This window comes from Protopterus annectens, chromosome 1.part0 (genome assembly GCF_019279795.1).
Source record: "Protopterus annectens isolate FY-2018-M chromosome 1.part0, PAN1.0, whole genome shotgun sequence".
Classification (NCBI taxonomy): domain Eukaryota; kingdom Metazoa; phylum Chordata; order Ceratodontiformes; family Protopteridae; genus Protopterus; species Protopterus annectens.
The window spans coordinates 845,611,608-845,636,011 of record NC_056725.1 but is presented as its reverse complement, the minus strand read 5'-3'; the positions used below and the strand labels follow the sequence as shown (position 1 = coordinate 845,636,011).

The 24,404-nt window shown below is 38.2% G+C and overlaps 1 protein-coding gene across 1 annotated transcript in view; it reads right to left on the bottom strand.

The window, feature by feature from the left end:
- FAM162B (family with sequence similarity 162 member B) overlaps positions 1-24,404 on the bottom strand; it is a 487,692-nt gene that overhangs the window by 114,465 nt on the left and 348,823 nt on the right. The window lies entirely within an intron of this gene.

The following is a 24,404-nucleotide window of genomic DNA, read 5'->3' as shown; positions in this document are numbered from 1 at the left end:
TCATTGAGCAGATGGAGTGGAGTCCCTTACTTTTGATATACTTTTGGGTCCTGTGTCCTAGATGGGGCTTTTATGGCAGTAAGAGTGCAGTTAGTGGCACCAAGTACCTCTGGAAATTGGGATAGTTTATAAAATGTCCACATAGTGCTGTTTCTCTCTTTTCTGTGGTGCATGCTCCTCCATATGCTGTTGTATGGAAACTGGTATACATTATAAGGCAGATGCCTGGGATAAACCCACCATGTCCCCAGTTGGTCAATAGAAGGTCCTTGTAGCCAGGATTGTCAGTGATTATCATACTTTGTTATCCACAGAAAATGGTATTCCATGAGTCTACAAATGAGGATGAAACAATAGCTCAAACATGGTGTCTGTCCACAATGCAGTGGTCCAGTATTTATGAGTCATAGCAGAATTAAATATTAGCACAGTTTAATGATTTTGCCACAAGGAGAGCAGTGACATTTACCTTCATAGTTACTGGAAGAGAGGACTGCCTCGAACGTCTCCTAATCCTGCTGTTACCACCAACATACTAGCACAATCTCAGTCTCTAGTCACCATGACTTGTGTTGTACAGCTACACACTGGTGCTCATAGCTCACAGCACACATTTTTATAGGTTTCTTAATCACTTGGCTATGTTCATTACCCTTATTATCATAATGTTGTTTATTTCCATCTTGTATGCTCATTCGCATTCAAAACCAGCTGCAATATTTCATGGCCTTGTGTGATCACGCTACACGTGTCTCTGAATTACCCTGCCTACAAGCCACTGCTTATTCCACTATTTTGCGTATTGCATTGTGCTATTTTTTTTCCAAATGCTAGGGAAATACATTTTTAGTTGCATTTTGAAGAAAAAATAGAGGATTTGGTAAAGCAAAAACTCTGTGGCAAAAGAAAAAAATTGGGGTGGAAAGAATTAATGAAATAGAGAATTGTTGCTGGTTTTAATTTCTAGACTTTGGAGTAGCTTATGCTGCATTATGACAAGAGATTTTATAAAGCAATGGCAACAAAAATACATACATTTCTGAGAGAAATTTTTTTTCAGTGTGCCAAAAAAATTGATCCACTTAAGAAAAGTTGGCATGCCTTATATAGCTTGGGTACTCTGCTTCCACAAGCAGTTTCCTTGTCAGTTGGCTCAACCATTCTATTCAGGAAGTAAAGGGCTGCTCCAGTGGTTCATAAAATGAGGTTAGAGCATTTCAAGCAATTATTTTTTCCTACCTGGTAACTTTCCTGAGGATCTTACCTCCTTGACAGCTTTGGGACTACCCCACCTATTTTATCTTTTACAGATTAAAGGCCCCCCTTTTTGATGAGGACAACTTTTACTTTGCAGACTGTTTAATTTTGTCATTTTATGCTTTGTGAATGTATTTATTCTACCCTCAAATACCATATACGAGGTTATATTGCTGTTGCTGGTTAGTGCACGGCATTACCCTGTAGGCAGTGGTCTAACAAAACCTGGAACCTGTACACATGCTACACACAATCTGCCATCACCGTGCTAGAATAGTGACTGTAAAAGAGCTGCTATCATCGCTGTCGACTCATTTTATTCTTTTTAGGTTACATTTCCCCCTTGGAATTTTATTTGGTGGTCAAGACACAATTAAGGTAATGAACTGCTTTCTGTCGCTAAGGTTTGTTTCCTTTAGTCACCGTTTGTCTACTGCAGAACTCTCAAAGTCACAAGGAGACAGTGCTCTGAGGTAGTTAATAAATGTGGATAGACTCGTGGTTTCCTGAGCAACACGCAGACTAATTACCTATGAATATATTGTTATATATTTATGTAAGGCTTTTAGTGCTTAAACTTCAAGTGCTTAATGATGTTTACATCAGAATATTTGTCTTCAGAGCAACTCACATACGTCCCTGTTTCAGAGAATGTCTCTGACCAACTTTAATACTGTCTCTCATTAAATACATACACGGAAACAGAACATGCAGGTTGTAAGGAAAGGAGACTGTTTTCAAGATTCACTACTCTATCAAGGGATTATAGAGTACTAAAGGTTCTGTGTAATAGCTATTAAAACTATTGGGACAAAAATGGACTCATAGTCCTGTCTGACCATCCATTATGTTATTCAATATTTCTGCCACCATCACTCTTCTAAACACGGAGTTACATGATTATCTGTGGTTAGTTCATTTAATCAATTACCCAGTTAGCTAGTCAACCAATGTGTTTTAATGCCCCAAAGCCATTTCTGTTTAGAAACCATTATAGAATTGTTTAGGCTTCCTTCTTTATTACACAAATGTGTGGCACATTTTATATTTGTTAATTTTTAAGGAACTAGCTACATGGTTACTGGTCATTTCAGCAAATTGCTATTGAATATGATCCTGGTCTCAACAATGCAGGATGCTGGGAGCATGGAAACTGTTTTGTATTGTTGCAGGCATGAAGCAAGTATAATAAACTACCAAATATGAGGCAAAGTGGCATTTTCACTTGGTAGACAGTGCAGTTTGGTAGTCAGATATTCGCTACTAGGGCAGTGCCGAATCATAGCCAATATCAGAGAATGGGCTGGGGGATATATAATTTTTGTGTCCAGTGCCATATGTGGGTTTTCGTGTCCAGTGCCATATGTGGGACTTCCACCGTGTGGTATGTACACAGTTCAAATGTACTCCAGTTAATGATAAGCTACAGGAGGTGGATCACAGTGGGGCCTATTGCAATACCAGAGTAATGGACAGATTGTGCAGTGCAGGCCTGTTGTGAATGATGTTAGGTATATTTGTGCACTGTAGTACCACTGTGATAATATAAGTATTCTCTATTGTTACTTAATTGTGCAGGACATGTTGTCAGTGGAAAACAAACTGCATTGTTTTTTCCCATGACAAACAGCGTTGCTGATAGATGTCTTTACCACTGTGGCTGCAGTACAATAGCAACATAAGCTGTATGTCACTTATGCATTGCCCAACACTGAGGAGGGTTATGATGGAATACTATAGGAGTCAAGAGTGGTGGCAGAAAAAAAAAGAATGATGGCATACAGGACCATCTCCTCTGGAGGCATAAACAAGAGAGATTTGTAAACAGTGCTGCCTCATTGCACATGCTTGTTGTGCAACCTTGCTTTTTTATATTGTTTTGGTGAGGGATCTACAGTAGATCACAGAAGGTGGGAATGGGAGAGGTGCATTACAGGAAGTATACATTTTCTGTGTTCTAGCTGTCAAGTTACATAGTTAAGATGCTTTCGCAATCGGTTAGTATACATCAAAAAGGTGGCAAGAAATGGAAAAGAGATCACTTCAGGAAAAGTGTGGAAACGGACATCTGTTGAGTTAGCAGCAGTAGCAGTGGTAATGTTATCACAACTGCAATTAGTAGCAGCAGCACCAGCAACAATAAAATTATTAGTAGTAAAAGTTGTAGCAGCCAACCTTAAAGATAACGTACACAGAAGAAATGATAAATTATGAAAAGATATGCCAAGTGCTTGAATTTGAAACATGCTCATTTTTTGTTTCTTGTGAATCTGTCTAGCTGCTTCTATGTATCCCTTTCCATTTGACTAACTCTCACCCTTTTTGTATGTCTTTTTGCCTTTATCTATTCACTCTGTGCCACTCAGCTGATCATTTACACCAAATTAAAAGCCATCTGCTCAACTGTGTCCTGACTTCACTCTACTTAATGTAGTTAACTGCTACCTCATGGCTCACTGAAGCAGTCAACAAACATACATAATTCTGAAGGCTTTATGGAAAGGACTGTTCAAGTTCTTCTTTATTCAAATATCATATATAAAATTAAAAAGACTGAAACTAAAGACAAGACATGTGAAGTGTTCATCAGTTCATGAGGTGTCCATATTCCTGAGGTCAGTCAATCACTTATGGCAGTAATGATATTACCAAGTTAAAAAAATCTCTGTGAACATACAATAATCACAGAGCAATTCATTTCTGAATGTTGTAACTGTGTAGATGGTTTTGCTGGGCAGCACAGCTTATGCACATGTTTTTTGTCAGCAGACGATGTCCCCTATAATTGACAGAGCACTCCAGAGAATCATCAACATGGCTTACAACTTTACAACATAAAAGGACACAGCTTAAACAATGATTTTGTAATTAAACGGTAACCCAAATGGAGGTTTCCTTAAAGGTTCATAACTAACTTCTATGTTCTGCAGTTTGAACATAAGGAATCTCAGGATGCAAGGAGATTTGAGTGGGCACATATTCCTTATTTTTTTGAAGTTAAGGGAGTCTGGAACATGTTCTTCAAACCAAAAAGACAAATTTGATGTGAAATTGTACTTTTTCATGATTTTAGCTTGGTTTAAGTCCATTTAAGGAGATAAACTATGTTCTTATCAAATATTTGCATTATCTGTTTGTGTCAATACAGTTTCATTAGAGTCGCTTCTTATTTTTAAAAGTAATGACTTTATATCACATCACAGGGAGGAAGGCTGAGAGAATAGCCACTAGAGGAAAAAATACTAAAAAATTGAAGTAAAACACTGGGCCAGATTCAATAAAGCCTGCATTAAGTATATACTTAGTGTACATGATATGTATTAAAGAACATTCATATCACATTTTATGTGCTTTCTAGACACTCAAATATTACATTAATTGCATATGTAGTCTACACTTTGTGGTAACCTTTATGAATCCCTTGTCAATATTTAAAGCTGCAAGAATATCAGTAGGAAAACTAAAATTAGGAGGAAGAAGGTGTGCATTATAGCAATAACCCACGCCTGGGTGTGGGTAATGCTGGATTTACCCACGGATGGCGTGGTTTGGTCCCGAGGGCGAAGCCAGAGGGACCAAACAAAGCGGAACATAGCATTACCCACACCCCAGGCGTGGTTATTGCTATTATACCATGACATTATTTAAGAAAAGAAACTAATACTTTTCCTAAAAAATGGCATAGTATAATGCCTGTTTACTGCCCTTCCGAGATGTCGGGCATCCATGGGCAGTTCTGATGTACTGCGTGCCTGCGTGGTACATCAGAGTTGTGAGCAAAAGCAACGGAGAAAGCAAGATCTCCGTTGCTTTTTATTTTAAGCTATGTTGAGAGAATAACATAGATGAAAACTCTAAAATAAGCAACGGAGATCTCTGTTGCTTATTTTAAAGTGGTCTTGCTATGTTAAACCCATTTAACATAGTGAGACAGTGTTTTAAAAGTAGAGTTATACTAATGGAAAAAGTAGGCGACCGGACCTTTAGTATAACTCGCAATATTTAACGCTGGCCAATCAGCGTGCACGTTTTGGGGGGATCATGGTATAATATATGTCTGTTCACTCAGAACAGTGTACATGTAAGTATAGGCTTTATTGAATTGCCTTTTTGAAATGTTTAATATGTTAGAGTGACAGCAAGACTACAACTATTTGTAAACATTTTCCTTTCAGGGAACTGCAATTCCTTTTTCATAACTACCTTGATTTTTTATGCAAATCTGACTAACAAAATACTAATGGGGTACAAAATTAATTTATCCCACTGCTGCCTTATTAGTCAGATATTAGGTTTTAAATATAAACAGAAAAAACCCTACACTTACGGATAGTTGATGTCTATGAAAGACACAGAATACAAGTAGGTAGTTGATGAATAATACTGTCATACAAAATGGTTTTGTAACAGCACAACTGTGAAAATACAGCAAAAGTTAGAAATGCACTGAATTAGTTTCTGTCTCACTGCTTAGGAGTTAGTCCAGTCATAGCAGCCTTCATGCAACCTTCACCCTACTATGTGGCTTATTCTATGCAATTGATTGTTCATATCTTTGTTTTTTTTTTTAATAAACCTGGAAGAATGACCCAGCAAGGTAATAGAGGAAGTGCCAACAATACTTGAATATGGAAGGGTACCTCATCTGCTTTGCAAAAACTTCTCAGCTACCTTTCATGATGCAATGAGACCGAGGACACCTTGCATTACCAGCATATATTGTGTGTACATTGAAACTGCACTTTGATGTGATACTCGACTAAACAAATCCACTACTGTAGAAAACACCTAACAGAGTACATCACTGTCTCATGACAAATTGCTGAAGTGCTTCTGAATTTTCATATACTACAATTCAACATAGTTTCATAGTTTCATAGTATAGTACTAGGCTATCTGCCCTGGGGCATTTGTAAGCCTAGCCATAGTGATGTGGCTTTTGCCACCCCGTGAAATGGTACAAAAATGTACAGAATAAATCTAGAATACTGTGCCTCTGTCTAGTAGTGACACATTGAAGGTCCCCTTATATAATAGAATTAGTTTACTGTGCCCCTGTCTAGCAGTGACACAGATGTGACCCCTGGGGTAAACTTTCGATCTCCCATCCACTCAAGATTTCTCTTGAGGAGAGTCAGTGAGGGGCTCTGCCTAATACGAACTGGGATCCTGTTCCAAAGCATGGGAAGCCTCTGGGTTATGAATCTATCCCTCCAGCATGTCCTATTCATACTTGTGCCGAGGTTTAAGTCTTTAGCTCTCGTGGTCCTGATGGATTTGGATTTTTTGAGGTGGAGCATGTCCATCAGATCCTGATTGGACATGGCCTTGTACGTCAAGCAGAGATCACCTCTGAGCAGGCGGTATGCTACTGAATAGAGCTGAAGTTTCTTTAGTCTGGCGGAATAAGACATATGTTGGAGACCCTTGATCCTTTTGGTGAGGTACTTTTGTGGTCTCCCCAGCTGTTGCAAGTGCCGGGTGAGGTACATACCAAATGGGGCATTGTACTCCATCATGGGTCTGATGAGGGAGGAATATAGGGGTACAATGACATCCTTGGATCTGGATGTGAATCCCTTCATGATGAGAAGATAGAATGTTTTTCTAACCACTTTGGCAACGTGGGTGTCAAATGAGAGGTCGCTGTCTACTTGGGTCCCTAGGTCTCTGATTACTTTTTCCGTACTTAGTGGGTTGCTGTCTATGTGATAATTTGTGGGTACTTTGTTTTTTCCAAAAGGGATGACTATACATTTTTTGGCATTTAGTTTAAGGCCGTGACTATGGCACCAGTTGTCCGTTTCAGTGAGGCCTTTTTGTAGTACTTTTTTTCTCCTACATGTTGAGTTTGTGTGTGGGAGGGGGCTCAGCACTTACATGGATCTCTTCTAACACAAATTAGGTGGTTAGCCCATGATTTAATGTGGTCTGTCAAATGTAAGTCCTACAAATGAATCTAATCTGATATAGTTCAGTTTGTGAGAAATTCAGAACTGTATAGAACCACCCAGTCACAAAGTGCTGGTGAGGGGAGGTGTGCTCTCTAAATTAATCACAAAACTAGCACATTTTGGGATAACTGCTCAGTTTTACGGAAAAAGTAGAGGTCCTTATCCAAGTATACTGAGTTTATGGGAATAGGATGATAGGAAGGGATATTTATTCACTTACTTTAGAGGAGAGATCATTCTCAACAAATTTTTGAATTAAACTTATCAGAACTTGCATTAAGAAGTGATTTACGATGTACAACTCCCAAATGCAAAACAAGTCAGTGAAAGAAAAGCAGGACATGTCCCAAAGGGTAGTGTGCTTACGTGCAATTAGGACTAGAATCCATAATGTTCTGATCCATACCACAGGCACTTCTGAGTGCAATCTCACTGGATTCTTTTCTGTATAGTTCTGAGCACAAATCAAGTGTTTCAGAAAAGGCACACAGGAGCCAGTTACAATGTGTTTGATCAGTTTGATAACATGTCAGAAAAGAAGAAAATGGAAGACCGTGTAACGCATTACATGAACTTAGCGCTTATGTATACTTATCATTAAGGTGAGACTAATACAGTTGAAGCATCCTAACAACTTATCCATACAGATCTTCAGTTTGTTGTAATAGATATGCTCCCAATGATAAAGCTAAGCTAATCACATTCCTAATCCCAGCATAACAAGATGTACCACTAGCTAAAAATCACATATTTTATTAAATTTTAGTACAAGGAGAGTCACGGTTAGATTGAAACACTGAGGTACAGATGATTATTTGTGGGAATGATTCTAGCATCAAAAAAACAAGACTTTAATGCAAAATGCAAACAAAATGGTGTGCAAATACAGAGAATATGGTAAACAATCCTCACAAAATTTTTCAGTCATAGCAACCAGAAACACAGTCATGCTCAGGAGAGCTCCTGACAGGATGAGACAACCAAGGTCAATCTTCCACTAATTTTTTGAACATATAGTCAAAATAATACTGCAAAGACAGTTTCAGAAATGGAAGTATTTGTTAGCAGCAATATAAAAATAAAAAAAATGAAACTAAATAACTGTCTTTACATCTATTCACGGATAGCACTAATTTGCCTTTTTTTGCCTCCTCTACAGTCACACCCAATGGCTTCTCTTCCTGTTCCCTTTTAATCTGCCTGTGCAATCCAAATCACTGAAAGCCAGGCCAGAACTTAAGAACTTTATGATCCATGTGTTCCCATTCTAGGAAGCTTAATCATTCCAGTCATTCCACCAGAAGGACGGGCAAGCATTAGGGAACGGGCCAGGTGCAGGTCCTGTAGTGAGGACACCTTGCATTGCCAGCATATAGTGAGTGCATTGAAACTCACCCTGGTAGGCAAGCTGCGGATTATGAATGGCTGCCTGTCTGGGGAGAGGCATGGGTGCTGGTATCATGCCTGACTCAGGGGTACTTTCACTGCTGCAACAGCTTGAGCCTATCTAGCCTCTTCTTCAAACACTCATTCACTGGAAAATGTCACTAATATGGGACTAGCAGCCTCTGCCATCCCAAGATAAATAAGCTGGTGTTGGCCACACAAGTTTGCCCTCCCCACTAGTCACATAGAAGTCTCTTGGTTTATTGTTAGGGCCTTATCCCATCCCTAATTCAATTTTTGATTTATTTTTTTTTAATAGGATACAGCTCTGTGCCTCTTATCTCAGGAAACATGAGCAAAGCCATATTAATTAAAGTCAACCCCCCACATAAGGGACATTTTTTAAATGTCATAACTCAATTTGGAAAGAATAAAAAGGGTATGATCTGATAGGTATTTTCTGAAATTAAGTCTTTTTAGTACCATAAGCTGTTATTTAGTGACTGCAATCCTTGTATGGGAACAGAAAAAAATATGAAACAAAGTGAAACATATCATTTGCAATTGAGAAGTACTTATCATGCACCAAGTAAAATTAATATTGTGTTTGTTGGGACAATATAACACTGATGTGTTTTAAATCCATTAATTACATTTAACTGAAGCAGGAGAATTGTAAACAAAGAAACCAGTGCATTAGTACACATATCACATGACAACAGTACATTGGCATGCACGTACTGCATGACAACATAATACTGGTATGCGATTATATGACATTGGCACTGATGTACGACATGACAACAGTTCATCAGCACACACAGTATGATAAAGGGTTCAGTCACAAGAGCTCAAATCACACTGTCTTGAAGCCAGGGATTTGGGCAACTTGTAGCTCAAGCAGGCGGCTGCCTGTGCTCTAACTCAAATAAGAGATTTGGCAAGCAGACATGAGAAGGAAGCATTCCTCACACAAAGTCAAATATGAGTTTGGGCTCGGAGCTGTGGGGAGGGAGGGAGTGGGTGAGGAGTTCTAAATGTAGGGAGTAGGAAGGGAGCTTTAGGGTTAGGAAGCATTGTTGGAGTTTTAGGGCAGGACACAGGATTTTAAGGGTTAGGGAGCAAGAAGGGAGATTTAGGGTTAGAGTAAGGGTTCTGGTAGAGCTACAGGAGAGAGGGCTTTACAGGAGATTGAGCTAGTGGGAGTTTGACCACTTGCCTGTTCAAGCAAGTGGCAGGAAGGAAGTGTACAGCAAGCATAAAGCATGCAAGTGCTTGTAGTAGATCCCATGATACAGTACATCAGCACCCACATACTACATGACAATGGTACATCGGGACCCACATACTACATGACAATGGTACATAGGGACCCACATACTACATGACAATGGTACATCGGGACCCACATACTACATGACAATGGTACATCGGGACCCACATACTACATGACAATGGTACATCGGGACCCACATACTACATGACAATGGTACATCGGGACCCACATACTACATGACAATGGTACATCGGGACCCACATACTACATGACAATGGTACATCGGGACCCACATACTACATGACAATGGTACATAGGGACCCACATACTACATAACAAAGGCACATCAGCAGCCACATACTACGAGTGTGACAATTTTATAATGTAGTATAGAAGTATCTTTAATCTGTAAAGCCAGATTTCACCCTTACCATTGTGTATTACTCCATAGATGTTAGGAACACAAAAAATAGACTGCCTCCCGTTGGCATCACACAGAGCAGGCACAGAGGAATAACGAAAATGATGGAGTGGAATGATGATGCAGCTCAGGTGACTTTCATTACTTCCCAAAACTACTGTGCACAGACTTTTGGTCACGTGACCTTACAATTCGAAACTACACTATATGAAATGATGGAAACAGTCCCTAGTTACCTAATGGCAAATTACTGGCTATCGAAGCTATATTGGGACTGACAGGTAAACTAGAATCTGCATAACATGTGTTGTGCTGACTGATTTAAATTGATTTAAGTATGAGGAACAAATGTTGAACTATCAGATAATGTTTGGGTAGATAATGCTTTTGTAGAACCTCAAGAGGAAAAGGTTAATGCTTGCAATCAATACATCTGCTGTCCCTTTTAAATGTTTTGTTTGTCTTTACTTTCATAATCACCTACAGTGGTTGGTCTGATTCAACAAAAATGGTTTGATACACAAGATGTTTTTAATAATAAATATTGTTAATGCTTTCTTCAAGCTGAGTACCTCCTTACTACATAAACAAAGAATGAAAAGTTAAGGAATTTAATCCAAGATTAGAATTTTCATATCTGAAATGCATTGCTCACTGTTGTTTCCAGACATGGTTGGGGGGGGGCACTGCTGAACTGTTCATTCTTGCCCCCCACCCCACCTTACAGTAGAAACAGTGAGGAAGATGTTCATATTTGCTGATTCTGGTACTCAACCACTTCAACCCCAAATTCAATCTCTGTCTTGTAATCTTTCTTTAAAGCACCAAAAAAGCTATCTTCCAAATATCTCAAAAGCATTTTTCACACAGTGTGCATGCAGAACTATGCATGCTGTATGAAACATTAATTCTACATTTTACAAGATACCTAGCTAGCCTCAGCTGTAGAGAAAACAATCAGTTGGCATCAACTTTGCAGTTTTTCACAGTTCTTTCTTTTACAAAGACCAGCATACCCAACTGATATTTTAAACTTGGATAGTGGTGTCTATCACATCCATCTGTAATAAACGTTTCTGCACAATAGACGTAAAGTAATAAAACCAGCACTATTTTCACCTCAGCTGCAGAGATGCCCGAGTTACAAGTCCTGCAGCAATCAGCAGAGATGTGAACTAGAAATGCTTTGGTCTGACCATATGAGGGTAACAGCCACACAACATATGATATGTAGGCATACAGAATCACAGCATTTCTTTACTGGAGCTTTGCAATAGTTAAGATCTTTGATTCTAGCCTTCATAGGTTCATAGGTTCATACTAGGCTATCTGCCCGAGGGCATTTACAAGCCTAGCCATAGTTTTGTGGCTTAACGCCACCCCTTTAGTTTGGGGAACTATGCCCATTATTTTGCTGTGCCTCTTTCGAGCAGTGACACTGAGGTAATCCCTGGAGTATATATGCGATATCCCATCCATTGGTCAAGATTTCGAGGTGCTCTTCCTCACATATACCGGGATTTTGTTCCACAGCATAGGGAGTCTTTGGGTGATGAATCCGCCCGTTAATAGCCGTGTCGAGGTTTAAGTCTCCCGCCCTTGTGGCTCTGATGGATTTAGATTTTTTGAGGTGAAGCATGTTCATCAAATCTGGGTTTGACATGGCCTTGTATGTCAGGCACAGGTCACCTCTGAGCAAGCGGTAAGCGACTGAATAGAGCTGGAGTTCTTTCAGTCGGGCAGATTCATAATATCAGTACTTGTCTGGGCCTTGTGGGCTTGTATCTGACACTAGACTACCAACAAGGTGGTTCATCTCCTCTCCTGCATCACTGCCACATGCTCAGGCATGCTATGAAATCAAAGTTACATCTTATTCACATTATCTCACTTTTATAAATTCTCCAAGTCATTTGGGTTTCTAATACCATGATGGGAATGGACCCCATGCCTAAGTCAAAGTATGATTAAAGTTCATGAAATCAGTACTGTTTCAATCTTTGATGTCAGCCAAAAGTGTACTTTGCAGCACCTGCAATGTGCCCAGTAGTGGCTCCTTCTGCAATTCATATGGAGTTGCATGTATTAGTAACATATCTAAATATGACTTTAGATTCTTTTTTAAGACCCGTTGCTCTTACTATTTGAACTGTCTGGGTGTCTTTCTTCCACATTGCTCTAGTTTCTGCCTGCAAATTCTGATATTTTATGACTTTGTGTCTCCTGTACACAAGGCATTATAGTCACTGGGTATAGTGATTTCAATGATCAATGCTACTTTTGTCTTCTTTTCATGGACCACTATATCTGGTTTTCTCACATCTATCTTTTGAATTGTTAGTAATGGGTGATCCCATGTGATGTAGACCATCATTTTCTATGATGCTTTGTGGTTCATGTTTCCAGTGTTTTTCAGCTACTTCAATAATATGTTTGTACATTATATGTGTTATCCATATAGGGTGTCTCATGATATGTTAATGCAAATAAAGCAAAACTTTTAGACATTGTGGGCATCCATCTAACAGCAAACAAGGTAATGCTCATATTGGGAATTACATACGTTTAAAATGTCCATTTTAATTGCTGCAGTTGCATACCTCTCCAGTGACCAGATATTTGCCTCATTTTTTGGTCCGTTCCTCATAAAATTTATGGTTTCCTGGCAAATCACTGAGGATTGAAGTGACTAAATAATAACAGACATTTGAGTTTCAGGCTTAATATTCTTCAGAAAATGCACGCTAACACAAATTCTGTTTTTCTAGTAACTAACTTTGTAAGAGCAGTATATTTAAAATCTGTGTTTTTGTGCCTTTGTCTCCCATTATTTTAGACTTTGGTCCAGATTTCTTGTGCTACGAGTTTGAGAGGTATGTGCAATTGCATAAATTTATTTTAGAGGTTTGGTTTTGTGATTTAAATAAATATATTTATCCATCAAAGGATGATGAAGAACAGTTGTACTCTCTTTAATTCAGAGTAACTGGTACATCTCTCTCAAGATCATTGGTATAAATGGAGTTCCTTTGTTGTTCTAGTTTCTTTTGGACCCTCCACTGTACTGGTCACAAGCATTAACTTTTTCATTTGGGGTTTTATAGAAGTATTGCGTAAATGTACTGCTTCTGGACAAGGGATAGTTTAGCCTGACAATACAATGACGCTTTCTTATTAGATTTTATTAATAAGTCTACTAGAACCATAATTATTCCCTTGAAAAGAACATCACTTGTTGGAAATAATATTAAAGGGTTGCAAAATTCTTAGCCTGGAATAGTCTTTTAACATTCTGCACAAGAGATAACAATAATTCTCTACAATAGACAAATTCCTGCATAGTACAGAATTTTCAGTGATCGCTTTCTTTTACCTTCTAAAATTCCAGATGATCCCCATTGCCATTCTAAAGGCCTAGGGAACAAACATTTGCTTTCTCACCCTTTTCTTTCTTTTCTACAAAGTGAAAAGGTTATTCCTTGTCACAAAACAAGAAAAGTAAGAGGTGGGTATAGGAAAGCAGTGAACATATTTTTTGTCTGTATTTTTTATAGTTATTAAAATATTTTCGTGATGCAATACTCCCATAGATCAATCTGCTTTCTTTCCTTCTTACGTTAAGAACTGCAGATTACATACATATGGCGTGCCAGAGATTTTTTGTGTGCCCACCATCTTCTTTATGTATTCCCATACAGTACTCCAAACCAAGGAGTCCATTATGGAGATGTCACTCCATTCCCCACTGGAGATCATTAATAGGATGTGTCTCTGGGCACATGTGCCTCAGTTCTCTCTCCGCAGAAGAGGCACGCCTCATTATATCTATTCCCATGTCACAATTACAATATACAAGATACTTGGCAAATTTGGGTCATCAGTGGCACAGGTGGAAAAATTACTCCCTCTGCCAGTGGGTTGTGTAATATCTGTACGCCAGTAATGGTTTCAAAGTGTGATCCTCCTGTTGGGCCCTTCTGACGTTTACAAAGCAAGCATTTAAATCTAACATGTCTCTATCTTGCCTGTTTCAGAGCTATTCATGGATTCAGTTTCATTTTGTTTTTGATTGTTCCTCACTAAAGCAGGTAAGACATCATCTATCCCCTTATGTTGACTTTTCCCAAATTATACTTCAGAGAAATGAAAGTTATATTCAAAACAATCCCCACCGTCTATGTATTTTTAAGCTGCATCATTAGTAGACACCAGCACATCTCAAGTAAGTGAGTAAAAGCTCTCCTCAGTACAATTTCATGTATTACTGGGGTCTATGCCTAATATTGGATACATTTTTGTTACACTGGGGTAATCCCATGTGTCCCCATGTGCACATATCAAACCCTTCTATATGGCAAGTTAGAGCAGAGAAATACACTACAGAAGTTTTAAATGCATGTCTAAAATCATCTAGATTTCCTTAACGGCAGGAGGAGTCAAATAAGCCTATCTAGTCTGCCTTTGTAGGATACCTTTTTTTTTTTGCTTCTGCAACTGCTCTCTCAAGTCTTTTAGCCACCTAATATTAATTTTTAGCCACCTAATATTAATTTTTAGCCTGGCCTTTTTTTCTACCTCAGTTTTTCTAGTAATCTCTTTTAATAACATCCTAGATGTCTACATTCCACCTCCTACTTTCCTTATGTACCTTATTTCCATACCTAGCTTGACCACATATCTATTCTATAGACCTCACACACTGTTTGAAGCCCTGAAAAATTTATTCAGCTCTACCTACATTTTCTTCCTGGGGTGCTAAAGCCCTGAATATTTCATTAAAATTGTGTGCTTCACTAGACAGCTTATAGCTTACAGGACTTCAGCGTAATCTCCATTGAATTTGAGATGTTCTGATTACTGCTTGCTGCTGATTGTGGTCTCTGGGGTTTATCTTGTGGACAAATAGTTTCACTGGGAATGACTTTGCAGTCTCTGATTGCACCACGTTGTCCTTTCCTTATAAGAAGGAAGTCTATCTGAACTGTGTGTTGGCATTATTGCATGTGATCACCTCTCCTGGTGAACCATGTGTTGTCCACTTTCAAGCTATTTGCTTGACAGAAGTCTTGAATGGCATATGCTTTCTTCCTGTTGCTACACCTTGCAGATTCAGGTAGTTCTCATATCCTGTTCTACCTGTCCCAGTATGTTCATTCAGGTCTCCCATAATCAACACCAACTCATGTTTCTTTTTTTTTTTTTTTTAGTAAGAAACATATTTATTAAATTATCACAAAGGCAATCATATATTTATATGAATGAAAACAAACCATGCTGACATAGTTTTACCTACAAGCATTATACATCAGAAATCATGTTGACATAATTGTAGTTGCAAACATTATACTTCACTTATAATCTATCCAGTCATTGTCAGTCAAACATTACATACCTCATTCAAATCCTGCCTTCTTTTAAACCTTGTTCCTCCTCTGCACGTATTGTTCCCACAGTTCCTATTTTTCCTTTTTAATTTGCTCCTACCCTTTTTAACTATCCTTATTCTAGTTGTTTTATCTCTGTTACTATATTCACTACTTCTAGTAAAGTTAGTTTAGACTGATTTCTATTTTCTAGTAACTTTTTTTGGCAGCCACCATAATTAGACTCAGCAAAGCCTTACTATGTCTAGGCGATTCCGATGTTGTATCATAGCTCAAAAAAAATATTTTTTTAGTTACACCAATTTGCTCACCCAGTATCTCTGGCAGAGCAGTCTGCAGGAAGTCTGCTAACTCATTAACCTCTCAGAAAATATGTTCCTATTTCTTCCTCATCACGCTTCCAACATTTATTGTCTACTTGAGGAAAACATTTTTGGAGTCTACTTACAATATAAAAATACCTATGTAAACACTTCCAAACAAAGACACTCAATCTTCTAGGCTTTGTTGCATATTTGGGAAACATGCATATATCCCCCGATTGTTTTTTTTTTTGTGAATTCCTTATTCAGTCTCCCTTTCCAATCCTTTCTAACCTCCTCTGATTGATTCTTATACTTAACTTACAATATTTTATATGCTCTCCTTTTTTTAACAGCAGTCTCTGTTCTACATTCTACTAAAAACTCTACCAATGCTGGTCATTCACATAGGATCTCCCCATTTCTTTCTCTTTGCCTATACTCTGTTATCAATCCTTGATAGTGAAGATAATCTGTCCTGCAGTCCAAATATACTCTTGGCCTCTTCCCATTCTACTACCTTTTCCTCTTTAATTAGTTGCTCCCAATACCTTGGTTCTTTTACCAGTTTTCTCCATTAAATTTCCACCCCATCTTGCCTATTGTCTGTATCCCTAGTTGCAGTCATCCCTACCAGCAGGATCCCCTTTCTACATACCCGTATTGGCCTAGTTCATAGAATACTTTCTGCTACTTTATAAATATAATATCCTGCATGGTTATTGTTATTCTCCTTAAGGCTCTGCAACCAAAATCCCAGTCTCTCCTCATTTCTTAAGCTTCCCCCCAAGTTCATTGTCATTCCTTTCCACTTTGAATTATTGGTTTGTGCTTTTGCTATGTATAGGAGCCTTAATTGTGTAGGTTTGAAATACCCCTTCAATTTGGGTAAATCCCAAACAGTCTTGTTCAATTGGAAGAATCAGCTTATCCCACTTGACTCTTGCCACCTTTCACTCCCAGATAAAATCCTTCATCTCTTTATTAACTGCACAACTTCTCCTCTGGTTGATAAAAAAATGTCTGCCCTGTGTATAAAACTATAGGGACTAAAAACATTTTAACTGCTTGTATCTTGCTACCCATATCCATAAAACAGCTTCCAATTTCTCGGTTTTTGTATCATCTTTTGTTTAGTCTCTTCCCCCATATCCTTAACTGCCACACCAGAATCCTTTTTAATCCATACTCTTAAGCACTTAATTTATTAATGTCCAATAAATCTGGATATTGTTGAACCAGTTTGTCTATGGGTACATAATTTACAGCTATTACCTTTGTTGTAGCTTCGTTAATTTTGTATCCTGAAAATATATGAAACTGCCTCAGAATGTTCCACAACACTGAAATGTCCTTTTCTCATTTTATCAGGTATAAAATAATATCTGCACATAGAAACAACTTTTCTTGACTACCATACCAATTTTATCCTTGAATTTCTGAGTCTCTTATTTTCTTTGCCAGTGGTTATAAATACAGTGCAAATAAAAAAGGGGAAAGAACACCCCTGCCTGGTTCCTCTGCTCAAAAAGAAATCAGAGAGGAACCTACCCACTTTAATTTTCACCTCTGATCCCTCATATAACCTTCTAATTAACCTTCTAATTTTTTCAGGAAATGCAAATGCTTCCATTGCCCTGCTGATAAATTCCCAGCTTACTCTGTCAAATGTTTTCTCTGCATCAGGACCCAACAGCAATCGTATTTTCTTACATTCAGCTTCCCTCTGGCTAATCAATGTTCTGTTAATGTTGTCAAATGTTTGTCTCCCCTCCACAAAACCACATTGTTCCATGTCTATTAATTTTGGCATCACCTTTGTCATTCTTTTAACCATTATAGACAGACACTTTATAATCATGGTTTCAGATTGAAATGGGCATGTATGAAGTCAGATCTGATAGGTATTTACCCTCTTTATGTATTACAGCCACCACTGCTTTCTTCCAGGAAGTTGGTGCATGTCCTCCTCTTAAAATACTGTTATACAAAACCTTCCAGATCATTCAGTTTTTTCTCTCCTTGCTTCCAATCTTCCACAGGAATACTTTCTATTCCTGGGGACTTTCACATTGTTTGGTTGTACATCACTATTTTTATCTCATTGTCTCCTATCCTATTAGTATGTGAGCCTCATCTACCTCTAAATTTCGGCATATTTAATTATTCCATAAACATTTCCATTCGTACCTTTTCCTGATCTCCAAATTTCTCTACTTTATAGACTGTCAAAAAATTTTCAAAATATTTCTAGTACCTCTACAGGATCTGTTGTTGTCTTCCTTGTTATAGGCTCCCTAAACTTGTAGGCAACCCCTTCTACTGTTGCCCCCTGCATTTTTATTTTAGATATTATTGGCACATGGTCTGAAATATTATAGGGTGAGTATCAAGACCTTCAATTAAATGCACATGTTCCTGTGAAATTTAAGTTCTTTCAAGCCTAGCCCAGTTTTTGTATCTTGTGGAATGAAATGTAAAACAAAACTCCGAAATCCTAGTACTGAATTCACATCTGCATGCCAAATATTTTCATAAATTTCTTCAGAAATCTACCCTCCTTTGTTATATTTTCCCTTCTGGACACTCCAGACACATCTTCACTGATGCATATCAAATCCTAGTCCCCAACTATAAGTAATATCCCCTGCTGAAAACTGATTATTTCTAATTTTCTTAAGCTCCATTACAGCAATATATAGAATATAAACACATGGCAGTGTAATCCTCCTTCCTTGCCAGTAGCCCATTAGCCCATTAGTACTACTTATCTACCATTATCTTTGTTTATTCTCTTCTATCACTATTGGAGTTCCTCTTGCAAATTAATATAAGTACTCCTATTTTCCTTTGTCCTGGGTTTTCTGCTGAATAACAGTCCTGAAAACCTTTATCAAATTCACATGTTCAGTTCTTTCCAAATGTGTCTCCTGTAGTGTAACTATTTGCACTCTACATTTTTAATATAGTTCACTACTCTTTCCTTTTTGTATACATCACTGAGAACATTAAAATTAAAGATAATATTGAAAGGCTTATCATGTTGAAAAGTTATTATTCTCACCTTTTTTGTAACAGTTTCAAGTATCTAGTACCAGCGCTTTTGTATTGCATGCACACACTAATGTTTGGCAGGTTTACCTTTTATACAATTGTTTATTGTCATATCCATTTCAGCCTGTCACATCTTACAAAAGAAAGCATTTAAAAAATAAATAAATACACCCCAAAAACCTTTAAATTTACTATTAACATACAAAACTATATACATCTTCAAATGTTGAAGTTTGACCTTCTTAATAGGAATAATACAGCCACACACAGACTTGGGTTAACCTAAAAGGAAGGTTTATCCATGTTAAGACACATGATACAGCCTGTGCTTCTACTAAGTGCTGTCTAGTTTTGTCTGGTCTTTATTGCTTTCCCAGAAAGAAAACAATTGAATGCTTTCAGAAAACATTATCTCCTAGCCATTGAAAGAAAGAAGTATTCTGTTATTATTCTATCAGATTGTCTCCATGGAGACATAAGAGCCAGATACAGGCTTGCTTCAAAAAATATTTGTTTGTTTGTTAGAGGAGAGCTTTATTATATTCAATGTCCTTTATTTATTTGCTTTTTCTTAAATCCTGTTACCAGATAAAACCACGAACGTTGAGCCAGTCATTCCCCTATGCAAGGATGAGAAAAAGCACATTTTTTTCTTGTAAAATACTCTTTTGAACAGACTTTATATTGCAGTGCCTACATTTCTTAAAACTGAATAAAGAGAAAGAGAAAAGAAGGAAAACAAAACAAGGGCACCTGTTTACTTTAGTATCCTTATTACACCGGAAAATAACTGAGGAAACTTTATTTTATAACATGCAGATATCATGCACTATAGAATATTACCGTTAAGAACAAAAATTGTTTTACTTACAGTTAACTCTTTTCTTCCTCTTCCCTCTCCTAAGTGTTCCTCCAAACATTAATGACATGAAGTATGGTATATGCATTAGAGTCCACTACAAGTTAAAGTTAAAAAAAAAACAATATTAGCAGGTTTTCTTGTTCTGTCATGTTTCACAGATATATTTAGTGCTTTATAATCTCACATTTATTTTTCAGTTTCCAAGTCCTGGTTTTATTCTTGTTTATCTCCATCTCCCAAATCCAGTCTCTGCTTCCTTTCCAAAGTACTCTCGGTTCTTCTTGTCAATTGTTGTGCTTTTTGTCTCTCAAGCAATTTCTTTTAAAACACTGAAAAGGTTTCACTAACAGTCTCTCTGTTGACTGTATTAAAAGAAGAACAAGCAGCAGACTCTGGAATAGATTGCCCATACATGTCAAGCAGAGTGCCGCTTTGGTCCTCTTCAAAAGGAACCTTGACGATTGGATGGGAGAAAGGAAATTCACCCCGGGGATCACGTCAGTCGCCCTGCTAGACAGGGGTCCAGGGAAGTAAATAGTGTGGGAAGAAATAGCCAGGGAATTGTTATGGCTGGGCTTGTATAGGCCCTAGGGCTGATAGCCTAGTACCAACCTATGAACCTATAAGAATCTCCTTCTGTTTCACAGCTCACTTTTTGTTAGTCAGAGTTTTTGTATTTCTTCCTTAGCATATTTTGCATCAATAAATGATTTTGTCACTCCAGGAAAGAATATTCTGAAGGTAGCTGGATATAGCTGTTGGAATCTCACACCTGCTTCTCAACATTCCCTGATTAGTGGAATCATTGTACTCCTCTTCTGCCTGGTATACAGTGAGTATTAATTTTCCACAAACATTGTACTGCCTCCCACTTTTAGTACTTTGTCCCTCTGCCACAGTTTTGTCAGAATCAACTCCTTCTGCTGGTAGGATTGCATTTTTACTATTAAAGGTCTATGTTTTCTTCTCATGGACAGGTTTGGAGCATACATGCAATATATCCTTTCAGTTTACAACTCCTGCTGTGGAATACCAGTCAGCTGCTTATTTGTGCTTTCATAAAATTAATAAAGTCTGTTCCTTCCAGCTTCTCTGGTACAGCAGAAAATATCAGCTTTTCCCTGCATGCTCTTTCTTCTAATTCTATTATTTTTTTAAAACATCTCTTCTTGAGCAGTCTCCTATTCAGCCAGCCTTTTCTTCATTTTGACCTCCGACTTTTGCAGTTTTATCTGCATCTGAATATCTGTTTAAAGCTTCTTCCATTTTTCCAGCCTTTTGTTATTTGAGTTGATATACTTCAACAGTGTTTCATTTATTTTAATCATCTCCGAGTACATTCAACTTATTTTTTCCTGTAGGTTACTGGAAGTCATGTCTTGCACCAAGTTGGAGCTTGCACTGCTTTTTGCTGAACAGCTGCAGAATTCTTCCCAGACAAGTGTTTTTCCTCACCTTTTGTGATCAATTTTCTTTCAGGTTTTCTGAACTTTTTTTGCTGGCACCCAGGCAGTGCACTTACTAGCCAATTACTGAAATTTACCATCCTCAAAAAAAGTTCACTGGCTTTCTCTTCTGAGTTTCTGTTTTCATACTGGGAGAGCTGAAATTAAGCTGTTACTTAATGTGCAGCCATCTTGGAGATCCCAACACCAGCTTATGTTGTCCTGCTTTACCCAGTAGGTCCTTCATCTACTGCCTACATGTATTCTTTTCCTCACCATCACAACCATGCTTTTGGGCATATACTGCTCTAGCTTTATGCTGGAGTTACAATTGCCATGACTCTGTTAGCAATTCTGATGGCATCCCTCACTGTGTTCAGAAGACATTCTCTCTCTAAAATTACTACACCACTGATAATCCATTCATCCCATGAGTAGCAGACTCTGGATCCCTAGTCAAGTGCTTTCTGCACTGCCTTTCTACCTTATCAGCTGGATGCACATGATGTCCAGCCTCTTCCTTACCATAGTGCCATCTACTTCCAAGCTGCATCCTCTCAGTGAACCTACATTCAGTGTGGCAATTTTTGGGTCATTTTGGTGGGTTGATCAGTTTTACATCCAGCTTTCAGTCAAGAGAACTATCCCAGGCAACCCAGGCAAACTGGGCAATGGTCAGCCAGTAGCTTATTAACCCATGGATGCTGTGCATTATGATGGCCACATGATGGCCAATAGAGAAACATGGACCCCTCCTACCATTAGCAATGGTCCCTGGCATAGGTCAGAGTAGGCTGGGACCTCAGCCCTTGCACCTCCATCAGTCCCCTTAATTTGGCCCTTTGTGGCTTAAGTGTACCAAGCACTGATAATGCTCAAAGTGATGCAGGAAAGGAGAGAAAATAACCCCTCCAAACAAGATGGTGGAAGTTAAGTCAGACTGCATTACCAATAGCAGAAAAAAAGAACACAAGCAAACATCAGGCCAGCTGAGGATTGGCAACATAGAGTGTAATGCAAAACAGCTCTTTTGTTGCATTCAACAGGCTAAGGATAGAATAAAACATCAAGAGTCAACTTTGCAATTATGTTGGATACTTTGAAACAGCAAAGCGTTCACATTTAGCGATTACTTTTCTGTAATCTATATAGTAAATATGTCTCCTCTCTTTTCCAATAGTTTTATCTGTTCTGATACTTCTCAGAGCCTTCAAAAAAGCTAGCCATTTATGTTGCAGCTTGTACTAGTTCACCTTCTTAAATACGGTTTTCCATCAGATTTTTCCAACTGCTTGGCACATTTTGGGCCTCTCCTGCTTTCCGACATAATAAGGGACAATAGTAGGGAAATAGTTCATGATTATGAGCTTTACAGTCTCTGCAACTACTACTTGCAACATGAATTAAATCAGTTATCTGTAAGCATGTTGTTCACAGGCCCAGATATGCAATCTCCTGTCCCAGACTGTAGTAATAATACCCAGCTACATAAGTATCTCTCCTTTTAACAGTTTGGACTTATTGGCTTGTCTGTGCTCCAGGTCAAAACACATCTTATGAGACTTACCACTGAAGCCAAGTGTGATCAGACAGCATTTTTATCCATTGGTCTTCTTTACTTCTTTGTTATACTGAGATTGTTACCAGGCACACCCCAAAAATCATAGGTCATCTGTAGATATCCTACTGGCTAAAACCGCTTATGATCTATATAGAGGGAGCTCATGTAGGTAAATTGAGCAAGAATCAAATGTTATAGCAGTCAACCATGAACTGGCTCAAGAACCACATAAGATATTAAAAAACAAAACAAAAAAATGGAAAAATAAAAGTAATGTATGTATAAAAACAATCTTTCACACCACCACACTTCAGAAGACAATATTGACCACTTGTAATTAAATAATTATGGTCAGATGACTTTGTTAAGTATGTTTACATCTTGAGCCACACACACACACACACACACACACACACACACACACACACACACACACACACACACACACACACACACACACACACACACACACACACACACACACTCTCTGTTTAAAACTAAATCAAACAAGTGACATAAAAGAACTTGATAGTAAATTAGTTACTTATTTTTAAATTCAGAGATTTGTATTTTAGAGGCAGCGCTTTTAAATGGGTTTGACAGAACTCTTCTTATTCAAAGACCATGCACAATATATTTTGAAACTTCCTCTTCTAAGTTCCAGTTTGCCATTAATATCCCCTCTTCACATATTTAACTTCTGTTTTTTTGTAAAATCTAAAACTTAAGTATGGTCATGGCTAGCCTCTGCATCCTGGCTGAATGATTCGCTCTACTTTTTCAGCTGCAATATTTTTAAGATACGTTGGCCAATGTTCTTTGACCACAGTGTTTTGTCTATGGTAGTATTACACTGACTGTGTTTCACATAATCCTGACAGAAAACAGTTGTCAAAAATAAACTGTCAGGACGCAAAAATAGTTCTCAAAAGGAGTGCATTAACTACCAAAACAATGTAACAATAAAGTGATATACTAGCATTTTTTGGTCCACAGCATCAGCCTGGTGGTTCCACTTCCTGCACCTGTGGAAGCATGATTCTGACACTAGGGTGCAGGACAGTCTGCGGATCCTGTGAGCTGCCCTATCCCCTACCCTTGCAGCAGCCTTGTGAGCTCTGTTATAGCCACCATCTGTGCAAGTGCAGCTTACTGATCAAGCAACTCTCCACCTGCACTTCAGGGACACAAGGCTTGGCATGTTGGAGTGATATACACGCATTTCCTGCAGGTATCACTGATACACTAAGCCACACTACCTACCTGCCCCAGCATGGGCAAGCAGGCATCAAGCTTACTGCTAACTCCAATCCTACATTGTGGGCCCCACATTGACTATGTTGCTAGTTGAATGCATGCTATTTGTAGTGCAATATGTGCTTTATCTTTTTGTATCATGTGGCCAGGTATGCAATATAGTCTCGAGAACTTTATTTTCACCACTCTGCTGTGCTTACTCACTAACAAGCCTTTCAATGAGTAAATCTCTTCTAGAATGATTT